Genomic DNA, 18,833 nt, shown 5'->3' with positions numbered 1-18,833 from the left:
TGGTCATAAGTTCCCAATGCAATTGTAGAGCGATGATACAACAGTCTTTTCAATAAAGCTGCTCTTTGTTTGATTGAAGGATTGGTGGTCGGGTTTTGGGTTGGTTTTGGCACTTCGGTAGTAGAATCAGTAGATGGATTCTTCGTTACCTTGTTGTCTTTTTTCACAATCCAAATCTGCTTCCGCTTTGCTTGTGCTTGCCACAAACTCTTTGCGACCCAAACCTGCTTTGTTCTGTGTGTTGATTTCCTCGCCTTGAAATACCTAGGAGTTTCCGTTGATTGTATTGAAGGGAGTTCCTGTTTACAAATCTTTGGGATCCAAATTTGCTTGCTATAGCTTTGTGCCGTCGTGAACTTCTTTGGAATCCAGATCTGTTTCACTGTCCTTGATTGTCTGGAATCACTCTGTTGTCTGGTATTGAAGACTCTGTTTTCCACCTTTGTGTTCTCTGGCACAGCCTTTTTTGGTCTCCATACCAACTTTGACTCCGTTTTTTTCCAAGGTTGAGCTGTTATATTATTGCTTGTCTTCCTTATCTGTTGAGAATTCCTCGTCGAAGAGTAATCCGGTTGTATAGAAACTTTTGGTTGCCATTGCTTCTTCTTTTTCTCTGGTTGTTGTTTATCTTTGTCTTTGGATTCGTCCTTTGGAGTTGGCTCTTCTCCTTTGGTGAACTTAACTGATTGACTTTCACCTTCGTATTTGATAAGCACTGAATTAGAACTCCAGTCAATCATTGCATTATATTGCTTCTGCCATGGTTGTCCTAGCAATAATGGATGTTGTGTAGCTTGGTCTTCAACCACGTAAAACATATGAGGATACACATATTGGTTAATCTGTATATGTAAAACTGTGCATCCGACAGTTTTGATTGAATTCTCAGAGTAACTCTTTAACTCTTGCTTGGCAGTTTGTAGTTTAGTGTCATTTGTCAATTGTCTATACAAACTGAGTGAAAGTAGGTTAGCTTGAGCTCCTGAATCCAATAGTGCTCTGGCTTTGATTTGGTTGGTTCCTACTTTGCATTCAATGATGGGTTCTTCTTTGTCATTATCCATTTCTGTTATACTGACTGCGTTTATTCGTATTGCTCCTTCATTGCGCTGTTTCTGACGCAGTAGTCTTCTTTTCTCCATTCTTTCCTTCGCCTCGGCTTGCGCTTCCTCCTCAATCTTTTTCTTTTTCTGGACACGCAGCTTTTCTTGATGTATTTTGAGAAGCATGTCTTGTGTTAGCGGCAACAGATACTTTTTCACTCTGCATCCACTAATCCAATTGGGCATTTCTTCTCCGTCTAATGTAGCAAGCTTGACGGCTCCACTTGGTGATAGATCTTTAATCACCAGAGGTCCCATCCCTCGCTTTTTAAGCTTCTTAGCATGCTGTTTCAGAGTGTAAACTAGGACATAGTCCCCAACTTTAAACTCTTTAGTCCGCACATGCTTATCAAAAAATTCCTTTTGTCGCCTTTTTTGAGCGTAGATGGAAGCTACTGCTTTTAGGCGAAGCTCATCTAGCTTTTCCAGGTCATCTATTCTATCAGAGAGCTCGTGCCCTGTCCACTCTAGATCCTTAGCCACCCTTAAGGTTGAAATCAAGAATTCTATTGGCAAGATAGCATTTAGCCCAAAAACCATGTTATATGGGGTCGTTCCTATTGATGTTTTATATGCTACCCTATATGCCCATAATGTTGAATGCAACTTCTGGTCCCAGTCAGTTCTCGACTCAGATACAATCTTCGTAAGGACCGTGCATATGGTTTTGTTTGTTGCTTCAGCTTGTCCGTTTGCTTGTGGATGATACGGGGCTGATTTCCTATGGATTACCATGAATTCATCTAGAAGGATCTCTATCACTTCATTTATGAAATGTGTGCCTCGATCACTCACAATTTCTATTGGCAATCCATATCGTACAAAGACGTATTCATATAGAAATTGTGCCGTGGTCCTGGCATCTGCTTTTTGAGTTGCCTTTGCTTCGACCCACTTTGTTAGATAGTCTGTAGCCACAATGATGTATTGTGCATGAGTCTTATATGCAGGAGGTGAAATGGGTCCGACATAATCAATCCCCCATTTTGCAAAAGCTCTTGCCCCCATCATTGGTCTAAGCGGCATATCATCTCTTTTAAGTGGTACTTTGGTCCGCTGACAGTCATCACACCGTTTAACGTATTCCTCAGCGTCCATATGTAATGTTGGCCACCATATTCCTGCGGCTAAGACAAGTTTTGCTGTCTTATCACCTGAGAAATGGCCTCCACCTACTCCTCCATGAGCTTGCTCCAGGATTATCACATACTCAGACTCTGATGCGCAAATCCTAAGCTGGTTGTCTTTACCTCTCTTATAGAGTTGATCTCCTATTAAAGCGTAATCTCTAGCTTCTGTCTCTACAGATTTCTGACGAGCTTTTGACGTTCCTTCTGGGAAAGTTCTATTTGTGAGATATTCAACAATATACTGACTCCATTCTGGAGCGATCATTATCTGATATAATGTCGAATACTCGGCTGGCGGTTTTGATGAACATACAATACATACAGTGACATATTCATGTACGCTTTCTTTCATTCCTGGCCAATAGACTCCCAATTGTAACAAATTCCTATATGTGTTCCTTCTTGAACAATGAAATGCACATTCCTGAACATGTGCTTCGCGCAGATATATACTATATTCCTCAGGATTGATGCATAGTCGTAAAACATGATCATTTCCCAATTGATACAACCTTCCTGCAACCAATTGAAGATTCTTGGATTGCTGAATAGCAATATGTTTCAGGTTGTATTCTCTTCTATCGAACTCTCCTCCATAGGTTAATAGGTTAACGACATTTTGAGACCACCTCGGTATCATTTCTATGTTGAACAAGTACGCGTCTGGCATGTCGTCATCTACTCCTATAGGGTCTTCTCCATTCGTCAATCGCGAAAGATGATCAGCTCTAAGATGTGTTTTTCCTTTCTTTACTACTACCGTGAAGTCGAATTCCAGTAAGATAATGAACCATCTCACTATTCTCCCGGTATTGCATGGTTTATTCACTAGGTAGAGCAAGGCTTGGTGATCCGTAAAAAACACAAACTTGTTGGCTAGAAGATAATGCCGAAATTTCTTCACAGCATAGATCATTCCTAATCCTTCTCGCTCTGTTGTGGTGTAATTCTTCTCTGCATGGTTGAGCTGTCGACTGGCGTAACAGATAGGAAAATCCATGTTTCCTTCTTCTGGCTGAGCCAGAATGCATCCTATTGCATATGCCGAAGCATCTATGTGCACATGGAATATCTTCTCCCAATCTGGTGATTTCAAGACTGGAGCAGTAATGAGTGCCTCTTTCAATTTCTTGAATGATTCCTCACACTCCTCTGTCCATTCAAAGTTCACTATTAGCCTGTAAAGTGGTTGGCCTATTATAGCGTACATGTAAATGAATCGTCTATAATATCCGCAATGTCCCATAAAGCTCTGTACTTGTTTCGCATTGGTTGGTCTAGGCATATCCACTATAACTTTTATCTTCTCTAAATCCGTGGATATTCCGTTTTGTGAGACAATATGTCCCAGAATTCTGCCCTGTCGGACCATAAACACACATTTCTCAGGATTGAGACAAATGCGATATGTCCTACATTTCTCAAATACTTTTCTTAGGTGTTCTAGATGCTCATCTCTCAGTAGAGAATGTACACATAAGTCATCCATGTATATTTCGAGAAACAACCTTAAGTATTCTTTGAAAGCATGCGTCATCAGCCTCTGGAAGGTTGCGGGAGCATTGGTTAGACCAAAAGGCATAACCCGATAAGCATAAATTCCCCACTCCGTTGCAAAAGCTGTTTTATGTTGATCTTCCAGTGCTATGGCTAGCTGGTTATATCCTGAAAAACCATCAAGAAAGGAGTATGCTGTTTTCCCTGATACACGCTCTAGAACATGATCAGTTATCGGCAGGGGATAATTGTCCCTGATTGTTGCAGCATTCACTTTCTTTAAGTTGACACACACTCGGAGTTTTCCGTTCTTCTTAGGTACTACCACAATCGGAGATACCCAATCAGTGTGTTCAATCTCGTATATGAATTCAGCTTCCATTAGCTTATCTATCTCTTCCTTGATTCGCTTAGCAAAAGTATCATTATATGTGTATGGTCTCTGTCTGCTAGGCTTTGCGTCTTGTTTCAGTGGGATTGAGTGTTGGCATATCGATGGGTCAACTCCCTTTAAGTCCTTATAAGACCATGCAAACACATCCCTATACTCTCTGAGAAGACTCAAAAGTCTCTCTTCTCGCCTGGAGACAAATCTGTGGCTATGTACACCGGTCTAGGTGGCTCACCTGGAGCTGCTAAATCAACTTTTTTTGCATCCTCCGGTCCGTCATAAGATTCGTTCTCCTTCCTCTCTCGAATAGGTGGGGTTAATATCACCTTCCTATCCTCTATTGTGAATTTCCTATAGTGAGAGGGAACATCCATGTTTTCCTTGATTTTGACGTTTTCGTCCTCTCCACTCTCAATTTCTGTCGTCCAAACTTCCTTCAGAGTTTTCTTGAGCTCTCTGTACTTGTTTCTACGTTCTAACTTGGACTCCGTGTATTCTCTGTTGCGCTTGTTCTTTTCTGATTTTTCTGTTTCAGTTTTCGTTCCATTCTTTTGAACTTGATTTCTTGAGCCTCTTTTGTCTTTTCGTAAGCTCTTTTGATCACTGCCTCTCATTCTTCCAGAAATCTTATCCTTAACACAATCTTCAGCCTTTACTAGCATTAGGAATTGATTTTTTCCTCTTATTCTAGGCATCGGATTGGTTCTAACCCCTTTTGTTTTTTTCTTTGCTCTATAGTGTTTCTGGCGTTGTTTAGTTTGGTTCGGAAAATCATAAAATCGGACATCCGTTATAGTTTCTTCGTTTCGCTTGAATTGTCCGTTGACTCGTTGTCTGCTTCATTTCCCCACTCTGGATGATTGGGAATGTCGTGAAACACCTCTTCTTCATCTTCCTTTTCCAGTGTATCGTTCTTTTCAGTTTCTTTTTCGAGTACAGTTCTCAACATGAAATACGGAACCACGTCGTACCCGTCCTTGTCGCAAAATTTCGTTGTGGGACCATCCGAATTGCACAAACATCTAGGGTTGCTAGAATGTGTGTCCATTCTAATGGTTCAAACGTGTCCTCTGGAAAGGGTTCTCCTACATAAGTTTCGTCTTCGATAGCCCTTTCTAAAACACATTCTTCTCGTTTCAGACTTCCACATTTCGAAGCTCCACACATCCATAACTCCTTGGGTTTACCTAACCAAGCTGGAAATTCGGATCCCGCCAAAGTAGCTGAATCAAACTCCTCTACCGGTGTTCGGTTCACATCTTTGTAGCTATGGTCTTTCAGGTTCACACGTGTAGTGGTTTCCATATTTCTCAAGTATATGTGATCGTAGCCCCAATCTTGGACCATTTTCAACTGTCTCATGAATGGTCTTCCCAATATGATATCATAGTTATTCTCCTTGGCAAAATCGACAATAGCAAAAGTATGTTCGTATTCAATGCCGCAAGAAGTCACTACAACTTTCTCTAATAACCCCATAGGTTTCTCCATGTGTCCATCTGCTAATTGGAGTTTCAACCTAGTCTTCCTTATTGCTGGTTTTCCCCATTTTTTCCAGATTTCTTTTGTAGCAATGGCTACCCCTGCTCCGCTGTCTAGTATTGCCATCGTCTTCACTCCTTGGAATTCAACTGGTAAGGTTGTATTCCCCTCTTCACCTTCGCAATACTCTCCGACCTTGTTTAAGGGTACAGGCTTAGCGTTCTTTTGTGGCTTGCTCAGCTCCTCTATGCTCTCTTGCAATCTCGATGTTGGATCTTTTATCCCGAATTTCTCCAAGCATTTTCCTACAGTGGTCCACATATGTGGTCTTAGCCTCAAAAGCTCAGCTAAGTGATAGTGCATGTCACTGGTGTTGACAAAATCTCTATCAATCCTTGCGAGTCCATGACTTTTTCTGATGAGATTTTTCGTGAGGGAAGTGCTCTAATCTCGGATTTTGCTTCATACTCTCCTAAGTATGAAGGTAAGGTTTTCAGTGAATGAGGTTTGCTCTCCATTGTTCTAACAGAGCCCCCATCTCCCCAGTAAGATTGCAGATCCAAGTCCACTTGAGATCCTGCCTCAAATTCCACTATGGGAGGATTCCTGATGTCCTTTTCCCAATTTGTCTGATTAGCTTGGCAACTTAGCTCGTTTGCAAAGTTTGCCTCTCTCACTTGTTTCCAAAATTCATTGTAATCCTCATCTTTTCCGTAAATCCTCTGTATGACTGGATGAAAACTCTCTATCTCCTGATCGGTTGTGTTCAATACTATGCGGTCATCCTTTTGTGTATTTTCAGGCTTTTGTGCACTGGGAGTCTTTTCAGCTACCCGTGAAACGATAGTCTCTTGCTGAATTGGGTTTTCCTTTCCACAATTCATTGTTTCTTTTGGTGGTTCTAATAAGGCTTGTGCAGTCTCGATCATTCTCTGGCACATTTCAAGTCTCTGCTTTTCCAATTCCGCGTTTGGGTATGTCATCCACCTCTGTTCTTGTGTTTGGTTGTTCTTTAACCTAGCTTCGTAAGCTCTCATCAGTGCGTCCAATGGTTCGTGTACTTTGTCGACTAGCACTGATCCCCCTGAGCTTAAGCTCGTTGTTTCTTTGATACTCTTTTGTTTCGTTCTTTCCGGGCTCATCTCTCGTTTCCCGTTTTGACTCTCAAGTTTTTCTAATCTAGCTTTAGTTTGCTTTAGTTCCTCAGCTAGAATAGCGTCTTCACGTTCTTTTCTCAACTTCATGCGTGCTTTTCTAGCTTTCCATGTGTTTTTCTGACTCCGCGGTCCTTGACTAACCACTTCAGTCGCTAACTTTCCATTCTCAGGTTCTCTAGTGGTTTTCTTAGCTTGAGCTCTAGTAACAACTTGCGTTGGTATCAGAGTTTCATTTTCAGACCCACTGCTGGTAGGAATAGTTTCTAGCATATTCAATGTCGTCTTTTGCACTTTGTTTGGATTCTTTGAACAATCCTCAATGAAGTGAGTAACCCCACACTCAGTGCAATAAGCGTTAATTCTAATGATTTCCGTATGTGGGCAAACATTCATCAGATGGTCACCTCCACACTTGTAACAGGGTCCTAGTGCTGGTCTTGGTCCCATTTGATTCGTCCTTTGTGGATAGGATGGTCTTTGTCCTGTTAACCCTCCATGAGCTATGAACATCAATGTTCTTGCGTCCAATTGTATCTCTCTTCATCAGAAGCACTTGTAATTGTTGGTATTCCAACATTCCCAATCATGCCCCATGGTTCTGGTTGTTTGGGTTCTTCTGGTGGGTAATACATAGTTGGAGACATGTGTGCACCAGATTCTTCATAATAGGCTTGAACAGGCACTAAGGCTTGTTCTTCCTGATTCTCTAAGGTTGGTGCATATCTAATGCCCACTGGTCTTGCTCCTGGTAAAGGTGGTTGTTGTCCCAATACCGGTTGCGGTCTTTCTATCCCCATAGGTCCTGGTACATTTCCCGTTGGGTATCGAGGTACTGGATGTATCTGAGGTGGTGCTAATTGAGCAGGAGGTGCATACTAGCGCTCCCTTACATACCCTTTGTTGTAATAACACTCCTCTGTTGGATGATTTGTCCATTTTTGTTCAATAGCACACCATTTCAGTGTTTTTGGCAATGGTTTTTGGTATGGTGCCATCCTTTTTAGAGCATCTTCTATCATTTGCTCTACATTTGGCATGGTTGTTGTTTGAACATTCTTTTTAGTGGTAGTCTCGCTCGCTACGGAGGAGGAGCTACTGGATGCAAAATCTGTATCCGCTGACACCTCTCCATAAACCGTACAGTTATCCACTAAGTACAATGCCTCTCTCGTTACTTGCTCGAAACTTGTACAAGCTTTCAAGTGCAAGTCCTTCTTGAGAGTGTCGTTCCTCAGTCCCTCAATAAAGAGAACAAATAGTTGTCATCTTGTGGTCGTTCACGTACTGGACATCTCTCAATGTATTGTTTGAAGCGAAGTGAAGCTTCCTTCACTTTTTCGTGTTCTCTCTGTTTAAAAGCATATATTTGTGAGACCGTATTGTGCTTAATCCCTCGTTTTGAGAATTCCTCAGCAAACTCTCTTAGCAAATGGTCAATGTCATGGAATCCCCCTATGTTCATTGGTTGAAACCATGTCAATGCAGTACCTTCTAGAGTAAGACCAAATCCCTCGTATTGTGTATGGAAATCTGTTATCTGCTCAGCTCTTAAGACTTGCTTAAAGAGTGACACATGTGCATACGGATCTCCTGAACCACCATACTTCTTTGGCATACACTTGGCTACTTGAGATGGTCTCATACGTCTATGATCTGCTACCAATCTCATTGCTCCTGTGTCTCGGCTAAAGCTTTCTCTAGCATCATGGACTTCATGGGTTACCCTTGTCGGTTCCTCTGCCCTGAATCTACTACTGGGAGGTAAATGTGATGGTTCCGCTTCAAACCTTGGACCTGGAGTGGTATAGGTGGGGATTGGAACTGCACTACCTCGATTCGTCTCCATTGACTCTCTGGAATGTAATGATCCCATTGGTCCGAGCTTCGAGTCCCAAGGTTGACTGAAAGAGTCAGCAACCTGAGTTCTTTGTCCTCCTGTTGTCATTGAGTTTTGCACTCCAGTTGTTGGTGCTGGTCTATGTGAGCTAGAAGTAACATAATACTGATGTAGTGGTCCCCCAAAGTATGTATATCCTTCTAATTCTTTCTTGCCCATTGTTGAGTATTGCCTGCCATACTTATCGTAAGCGGCAATTTTCACTTCCGATCCGTCTGTGTAGGTAAAGACATAGAGTCTTTTTTTGTCTGTCAACTCTCCGGTGTAGGGTTCTTCACATCTATAATAGAGATCTTTCTCCCCATTATTATATTTGTATAGCCCCACATAGATGTTATCAGTGTTGATCCTTGTAGTTTCATTCTCTCTTCTTAACCTCGCATTAGGGAAGTTCATTATTGGTGCTTTCTCCTTGAGTTCTTCATCTATTTTGGCTTTGGTGCCCATCAATCCCCACTTGTCCACAATGTTAGGGTTTAGGACTACCAAGTACATGGTACCCTCGTCATCTAGATATCTATCTCCGCTATAGCTCATAGGCACTAAGTCCTTGAACTCACTAGGTCTTTCTTCTATCTTTACACAATAGCGGTCCATTCCATCTTTGTAGATCTTTGCACCTTGCTCATTGTCGTACTGATATTTTATGAACAATAGCTTCATTGTGGCGGAAGGGTTTGATGATCCTGCTGCCATATTTTCTCTGTTGTTCCTGTTCGAGTGTTCGGTGAAAATCTCGTAAGACCTCTCTGAAGAAGTATCAGAAACACTTCCTTCAAGGATCGGCTCTAATGGTTGCACCCAACTTTGGTTTACACTTCCCTCGGTTGATATGACACTTGCTGGTTCCCCTTGTTTTGGTTGATTATTCCGGAGATTCCTGCCCGATCTCAAATTCATCAATTCCCCTAAAGGACTGTAACTTTTCCGTCTCGGCAATTTGTTTTCCCCAAGTTTTTGTGGTCAGAATTGATCCAATCTGACTGATACTTGGTCAACTGTTTAATCTTGTCAGTTGGACAACTTCTGTTTCATCAAGTGAGAATTTTGTTGCAGTTATGCTGAAAAAGACATTATATGCGTATGATGTCTTTTTTCACAGATTTTGACTATTTTGGTTATGCTCACTCTCAGTGGCCCCTTTATGCTCTGTTCACTCACAAAATTCAGTTTGAACTCTGTTTGAGCAAGTTATGGCTAATTTAGGCTTTTCTTGGCAATTTTCCGCTTTTGACTTGTTTTTTGGGTCAATTGTGATCCAAATGGGATGAAACTTGAAATATAACCTCTAGACAGCTATTACAATGGATCTGTGTTAGCAAAGTATCAAAATATGTCCAAAATTAGGTCAAAGACATCATACGCGTATGATGTCTTTTTCATCAATTTGGGTCCAAACTTGATATTTATGCTTCCTACAGTGCCTGTAACAATCTTGTTAGGTCAGATATCAAAAATAACAAGTGGATGTGCCAAAAGACATTATACGCGTATGATGTCTTTTGTCCCAGATTTTGACTATTTTTGGTTTTAAGCCTTCTCCAATGTTTATAATTGAGTTTCAAGTGTTTTTGTCAAGTTTGAATGTAAAAACAAGATTTGAATCCAAAATTTCCTATTCCTTGCGTTTCTTGGACTCCGACTTGTCTTTTTGGGTTTCTTTGAGTGTTAATGTTCTTGTTTTAAGTTGATCTTAGGGTAAAACCCCCCTTCTAAACACTCTGGCAATGTCAAATTTTCAATTTTAGTCTCTGTTTAGGTCCTAAGACATCATACGCGTATGATGTCTAAAGTTGCAGATTTCCAGTTTTTCAGCACAGAACTCTTCCAATAGCTCTTTCAAGTGCTCAGCAATAATCAGTTACACAGAAAATTTTTCTGAACTTTGTTTATTGCATATTTCACTACCAAAGCGACTTTTTCAGTTATCTAACATGCAATCAAACACATCAAGCAAATAGAACACCAATTGATAGCTCTAGATCAGGATCAAATCAGGCCCTACCTAAGCTACTTCTAATCATAAAATGGATTTTTTGCAATTGAAAATATAAAGAGATTTACTACCACACAAGGAGTAGGAAATGCTTTTTATGTCAACAACCACTTAAACACCATAAAAAACAATCTAATCTAAGCTAAACTAAAAATACTGTCAACACGGAAGACTCAGGAATACCCCACTTCCTAGTATCTCTCGAGACCTTCGGAGTCCACCACTCCTAGATCTTTTCTAACTAAAGTATACAAAGTAGTTTATACGACTCACCTCGTAGGATTAGTCTAAGGTCACCTACTTAGGGCTCTCGTCCCCGGCAGCGGCGCCAAATGTTAAGGCGGTTACGCCGCTAGCGGAAGCTAAATAGCGAGAACTCAACCAACAACAGAATTTGTCAGACGAGGACGGAGCTTGACCCGCAGGCGCATGGAAACAACTAGGTGGGTGTCAAATCACCTACTCGACCTTCTAATGACAATCACTACTAAGGAAATCAAATCTAAGTTCTAAAATACGCAAGTGACTGAAATCCGTACTACGAACGAATGCTATACGAAACAGGATCTAGAATCATTGAATCGATCTCAAACTCAAGGGGAAGTCTATACACTAGGTAAGAACAACACCCTAAAGACTTGAACTGCAAAATCAACCTATAACCACTCCGTGCGGCAAACGCGTATGAAGACAGGCCGAAAAATACAGGTGACCGAAACTTGACCCCAATGGTACTAATGTGTAGCTCTACTCGTTGTGGTTCTATAGATATGCTGCACGCTCTATTCCGACACACGAGTTGGAAGAAAACTCACACCGAAGCTCGTAGGAACTTACCACACGTAGAAGCCGATAGCGCGCACTCTTGGTATCTGTGCGTAGCTCTCACCGTTGCTAACACAATGGCGGTGTCGCTTCTCCAATGGCGGCCCCGTAGCTCGCGTAGCAAGAAGATAAGACTCTCTCTCTCTCTCTCTCTTTCTCTCTCTCTCTCTCTCTCAGACACAGTCACGGCGCTCAAAAACTCCCTTTGATTAATAATTGAATCTCCTTTAGGTTACGAAACTTTGGCTTATATACCTCAGCCTTGGAGGTGAGAACATCTCTAATTATTTACATCAACAGGTGAAATTACTTCGGGATTACAAGCTGGAAACTCAATTGAGTCCCGTTACTTAATGAATGGCTCAAATCAAAATTAATGTCGGAAAGACATTTATTACAATCAATGGTTACAAAATGATGGGTGTGAGCAAAAATGTGGGTGTGATCCTCTGCTGGCTCAACACTTCCTCTGCTGGCTCAACACACACACACACACACACACACACACACACACACACACACTAGCGAGTGGGTGTGGCTCTCACAGTTTTCTTCATACTTGTTCCCATTGCCATTCGTGCTCAGGAGTACTACGAATCTACCTTGCAAGAAGAAGAGGAGGTACCTGCCGTATCAAGTGTAGCATATCTATTGTTCCTGCTGCATACATCTTCGCACACTCATTTGATATTCTGGAGTGCAGCAAGAAATTGCAACCAATATTCAAGTTTTGACTGCATCAGGCTTGGCTACACACATACAAACAAGAGAAGTTGACACACAGGTAGGTGCAATTGCACCTACTCACGAAATTCTGGTTTTTTAATAAATGGAAATTCTGGTCTTTTAATCAAACCTCTTGCACATACTTAGATGTAAATCCTTTTGCGAACGTTGGTTTAAAACCTAAAATCCTCATGTGAGGTGCTCCATTGAGTTGACATGCTTTGGAATACCGAAATAAAACTGGAAAAGCTGGGGAAATGATGTCAAAGTTTTGAAAAAATAAAGAATCTTTAAACTAAATTCTTGCCATTTAGGGGCTTTCTACTTGGCATAATTTCAACTTGCTGGATTTTTGGCTGCTGCTAGTGTTTTAGCAGTGCAACTTACTAGCATTTCGGGTTATGATGTTCTTAATCTGCTCAATAGAATCTAAAGATAATGGGTAATGATGGGATTGTTACTTTGGGAATGGGACAATCACTTTGGACACCTTTTATGTGGTTGTAATCTCAATTGTTTTTTGATCATGAGGATATAGTGTTTTTGTTAAGGCGCATGCTCGCACGCGCGTGCGCGCGCGCGCGCACACACACACACACACACACACACACACACACACACACACACACACACACACACACACACACACACACACACACACACACACACACACACACACACACACACACACACACACACACACACAAGGTTTTATCTTTCCTTGTCCCAAACCACCCCTTGCACCCTCGTGCCAACCTCGCAATCGTACGCACTCATATCCTACCGCAACAGTCTCATACCATTTTGGTTTGCTCACGTTTTGACTTGCAGGAAAAAGTCTACATAAAGTAATTTGATCTAGTTTGGATATGGTTTTTGGAAATGATTTGTCACTCTTTCTTTCAATAACCTCATGTGAGGGTATCGTACATGATGGCTGAAGGTGTACGAGCGCAAGTGCGACGCGAGAGAGAGTGTGAGAAGAAGAGCACGACGATATGGTGAACTCGCTCTACTGTAATGTGTAGAGCATAGTGAGTTCTTATTAGGTTTTTACAAAAGAATATGTGTACATACCTGGCGGCCCGCCCACTTACGAGGGCGACCACATTGGGCTTTATACCCCAACAACCTCCCACTTAAAATCCAATGTGGTACTTTAAGTGTGAGAGAAGCTACTATACAAGCTAATATACAAGAGATGTAGAGAAGTGATGTACTACCCTACACCTAACTGCTTGCGAAAATTCGCAAAGCTCTCTGAGGGAAGTCCTTTTGTAAGTAGATCAGCAGGATTTTCTGTGGTGTGAACTTTGACAAGCTGAAGTTGCTTATCCTCGAGCATTTCCCTGATGAAATGATACTTCACATCCACATGCTTTGTCTTTGAGTGATAAACTGGATTGCGAGCCAATTGTATAGCACTTTGACTATCACAATATAACACAGGCATCTCTTCTTTGATTCCCAAATTTGTTACTAGTCGATTAAGCCAAATTGATTCTTTGCATGCCTCTGATGCTTCAACATATTCAGCCTCTGTAGTAGACTGAGTAACACAATCTTGTAATCTAGAACGCCGTGATATTGCTCCACCAGCCAATGTAAAGACATACCCTGACGTAGACCTTCGGTTGTCTAAGTCACCTGCATAATCTGAGTCTTTAAAACCCTTTACACTTAGCTCCTGACTCCCATAGCATATACGCATACTCTTGGTAGCTTTCAGGTATCTCAATATTCCTTTCACTGCCTCCCAATGTTTCTTGCCTGGGTTTGACATGTATCGACTTACTACTCCCACTGCAAATGCAATGTCTGGGAGAGTAGCAATCATTGCATACATCAAACTACCCACTGCAGACGCATATGGAATCTTATCCATTTCAGCGTGTTCTTCCTCAGACACAGGACAATCTTGTTTGCTAAGTTTCACATATGGTGGCAATGGAACACTCAGTGCCTTTCCCTTCTCCATATTGAAACGTTGCAAAACCTTGTCAATATACTCTGTTTGAGATAACCAAATCAACTTCTTTGATCTGTCTCTCTCAATGCGCATACCAAGTATATGACTTGCCTCACCCATGTCTTTCATGTCAAACGATTTTGCCATCTTTGACTTCAAAGCTGAAATTTCTTCCAAGTGCTTGCCAGCAATCAACATGTCATCCACATACAAAATAAGGATCAGCCAACTACCATCCTTAGCCTTCTTTGTATATAGACAATGATCGAACTCACTACGTTTGTAGCCTTGAGAAAGCATACTTGTGGAATTTATGGTACCATGCCCTCGGTGATTGTTTTAAGCCATAAAGACTCTTTAACAACTTGCATACCCAATCTTCCTTGCCTTTCTCAACAAACCCTTCTGGCTGCTGCATGTAAATTTCCACATCTAAATCACCATGCAGGAACGTTGTCTTGACATCCATTTGGTGGAACACCAAATCTAATATGGCAACCAATGCAAGAAAGCATCTCAATGTACTCATCTTGACCACCGGAGAGAAGACTTCCTCAAAGTCAATGCCTTGTTCTTGCTTAAAGCCCTTGGCAACAAGCCTTGCTTTGTACTTTGGCTGACTATCATGAGCGGTGATCTTATACCTGTAAACCCATTTACAAGGTAGAGCCTTTTTGCTCTGTGGTAATTTAACTAGCTTCCATGTCTGGTTTTTATGCAGAGATTTCATCTCTGATTGCATGGCCAATTTACAATTCCCGGAGTCCTTCATTTGCACCGCTTCCTTGTAACATGAAGGCTCATTGCAATCAGTCAACATGACATAGTTCATAGATGGAACAAACCTATCAGAAGGTCGCGTGACACGTCCAGATCTACGCACAATAGGTGGCTCAGGCTCAGCCACAACCTGTGGTTCCACTCTATCCTGTCCTTGCTCCTCTTGAGCCCTGACATTTTGTCTTGCACGTGCAGGTCCATCTTCTTGGAAGACAACTCTTCTAATATCCTCAACCCTCTCTGGTTTAGAATGATATTTGGATTCATTAAAGTGAACATCATTGCTGCGGACAACCTTTCTGGATTCGCGATCCCAAAGTCTGTACCCCATCTCACCAGAATTACCATAGCCTAGAAAGATGCACTTTCTACTCTTTGGCTCAAGTTTGTTCCTAAATTCCTTTGGAACGTGAGTATATGCCTCACAACCAAAGACTTTGAGATGCTTGTATGAGGGCATTTTGCCTGACCATACCATCTCTGGCACTGAATCCTTCTACAAAACCTTGCTAGGAGATCTATTTACAAGATGAACAGCTGTTGATACAGCTTCAGCCCAAAACCCATTTGACAGCTGTGCATTAGACAACATACTTCTGACCTTCTGTTGTATGGTCCTATTCATCCTCTCAGCAACACCATTTTGAGGAGGATTGTAAGGAGCAGTAAGTTCACGTTTTATACCTTTTGACTCACAAAAGTCCTGAAAGGCCTTTGAAACATACTCTCCACCATTGTCAATGCGTAAGCATTTAAGCTTCTTGCCACTCTGATTCTCCACAAGTGTCACAAACGTTTTGAAAACACTAAACGCTTCATCCTTGTGCTTGAGAAAGTAAACCCATACTTTCCTCGAGTAATCATCTATAAATGTCATAAAGTAAGAAGCTCCCCCTAGAGATAGGTTAGGCATAGGTCCACACAAATCACTATGAACAAGTGCCAACTGTGTATCTCTTCTATTGCTTCTATGATTATGTGGCTGCTGTGTTTGCTTACCATACAGACAATGTTCACAGAATTCAAAATCATTAAATGAAAAGCCAGGAAAATAACCAGAACGAGACAAGATTTCCATTCCCTTCTTGGACATATGTCCTAACTGGCTATGCCACAAAGAAACGTTCAACTGCTCGGTTACATTGATTACATTTTTAGAGACATTTGATACATAAATCATGTAAAGTCCTCCAGAATTTACTCCATGTGCTACTGTCATAGAACCCTTGGATATCTTCCACATGTTCTGTCCAAAAGTGGTGACGTAGCCAGCATCATCAAGTAAACCTGTGCGGATCAAGCTCTTTGTAAGTGCGGGAACATGTCTCACATTCTTCAGCGTGAAAGAGGAGCCATTATGAAACTTCAATTGAACATCTCCAACACCTAAGATCTCACATGTCTGCCCATTGCCTAGCCGAACATGATCTTTAGTGGTCACATAAGAAGTAAACCACTCCTTGTTTGGAGACACATGAAGTGATGCCCCTGAGTCTATAATCCAGTCACTCAGTGCATTTCCATTAGATGCTGTAAGAAGAGCTGAGTCCATTATATTCTTCAAGAAGTAGATGTCTCCTGACACTAGACTGTCATCCTCTACAACAGTGTTTGTCACATTTATTTCTTGAATCTTCACTGAGGACTTGTTCTTCTCACCATGGTCTTCAACTTTCTCTTTGCCTTTTTCTGCTTTCCATTCTCTGCTGTCTCTTTTCATGTGACCCTTCTTGCCACAATGGTAGCATTCTATGTCACTCTTGCCTTTAGCACTGCGGGACTTGCTACGAGACTGATTCCTCTTTCCACCTTTGTACTTGTCTTTGGTCCTTCCCCTGACAACTAAGCCTCTTCCTTTGCCTTTGTCCATTGTCTTTCTATTGGTTTCTTCAGTAAGCAGACTTCCTTCTACACCTGCTATGTTCAAACCATCTGGAGGTGCAAAATTACTCAAAGCTATGCGAAAAGTGTCCCAACTTTCCGGCAATGTGATCAACAGGAACATAGCTCTAACAGGTTCATCAAACTCGACACCTTGAGCTGACAACTGACTATTGATTGTGTTGAATTCATTCAGATGATTGGACATAGGTGTCCCTTCTTTCATCTTCAAGTCAAGAAGCTTCTTAAGCCAGTATACCTGTGAAGCTGCACTCTGCTTCTCATAAAGATCACTCAGCTTTAACCATGCTTGATAAGCCGACATCTCGTCTGCTACATTGAAGTAAACGCTTTCTGCCAAAGTCAGCATAATGGTAGAAAGTGCCAATTCATCCATTTCGCTCCATTCATCTTCGTCCATATCTTCTGGTTTTATCCCCTTGAGATTTATAGGTTTTATCTGCTTCTTTTGTACCAACACGTGCCAAACCTGCTTCTTCCACAATGGGAAATTGGTTCCATCCAACTTCTTGATATTGTAAAGAGCAATGTCCTGTGATCCAGCCATAGCTACGCTTCACAGTAGTTTACTTTCCTGGGAAAAATTCGGCAGAGTTTTCCCTGTAAACTGACCTGTGAACCAATATCAACTTGTCAAATGAACCAAGAAAGCTTCAGATTCTGCAGAAATTTTGGCAGAGTCTCCTTTGTAAAATGGCGCTGGTGTACTAAAAACAGACCAAAAAACAGCTCAAAAAACATTGTCTCTCTGACACTGTAAGCTGGGGTAAACCTGTCGTGCACTTGTACTGTCTCTGACTGTCCTGTCACTGTCCTGTAAGCATAGACTGCGACAATGCCTCAACGGCAATAAAGCAAAGATGCAATCCCAACTGTCTAACTCACAGTCAATACATCCTAGCTGCCTATCTAAGGGTGCTCGAGGGATCGCTCCGAGACCTGTATCACCGAAAGGATCTCAACATTCGAGAATCCCCCAGCTCAATAAAACCTCACTCGACCCTCAACAAAGGCTGCAGTAAATCTGACAGTACATAGACTTCCCACAAAGCCATACATCCACAAATTTCCCACTGTATGCTGTAACCGCTGCGACGGTTGTTTGCTTCGTGACTCACAGCCAGCAAACCCTCAACAGACATACATCATCTCTGACAATACATCCCATGTGGAAGTACCTGCAATGTCAGGATGAAATCTGGAATATCAAGCAGCAAACACAAGCTACCTGATGAACTAGTGGATGTCGCCTACAGTCTGTGTGTAGATGCGCCCGTGTCGTATGTGACACGCCTCCAAGAACTGTGAGCCGTCCTTCGATGTGTAGACAACCACAAATCAGCACTCTGGGAGTGTCGATATCCTCAGCACCTGCAGTCGTAGACCGAAAACCCCAAATTTGCAGAGTTGGATCTGCACCCGTCGAGACCACGTAGTCGAAAATGGCCTGCGCAGACCTTTGTCGAAGCCGAACGGTGGCCGAGATGACCTCAGAATGAAATTCTGACAACACCAAGTCCTTCGGGATGTCTCACGAGATTTGGGGCCGTGTATTCGTCTGTCGAATTTCACTCCAATCTGAGTTGGTGACTGTAGCCTCCTGCAGTGCTGCCCAGAGCCTCGATCTGAGCTCTGATACCAGTTGAAGGAGTACGAGCGGAAGTGCGACGCGAGAGAGAGTGTGAGAAGAAGAGCACGACGATATGGTGAACTCGCTCTACTGTAATGTGTAGAGCATAGTGAGTTCTTATTAGGTTTTTACAAAAGAATATGTGTACATACCTGGCGGCCCGCCCACTTACCTGGGCGACCACATTGGGCTTTATACCCCAACAATGGCTGGGACTGGTTTTTTTTTAAAATATTGACCAGATATGAAGGAAACGATGTCGAAATTCCTACTTGCAGAAAAAAGTCTACATAAAGTAACTTGATCTAGTTCGGATATGGTGTTTGGAAATGATTTGTCACTCTTTCT

Source organism: Adiantum capillus-veneris, chromosome 15, assembly GCF_014529385.1.
Source record: "Adiantum capillus-veneris isolate H3 chromosome 15, ASM1452938v2, whole genome shotgun sequence".
NCBI lineage: Eukaryota > Viridiplantae > Streptophyta > Polypodiopsida > Polypodiales > Pteridaceae > Adiantum > Adiantum capillus-veneris.
Note: the sequence above shows the minus strand (reverse complement) of the source record.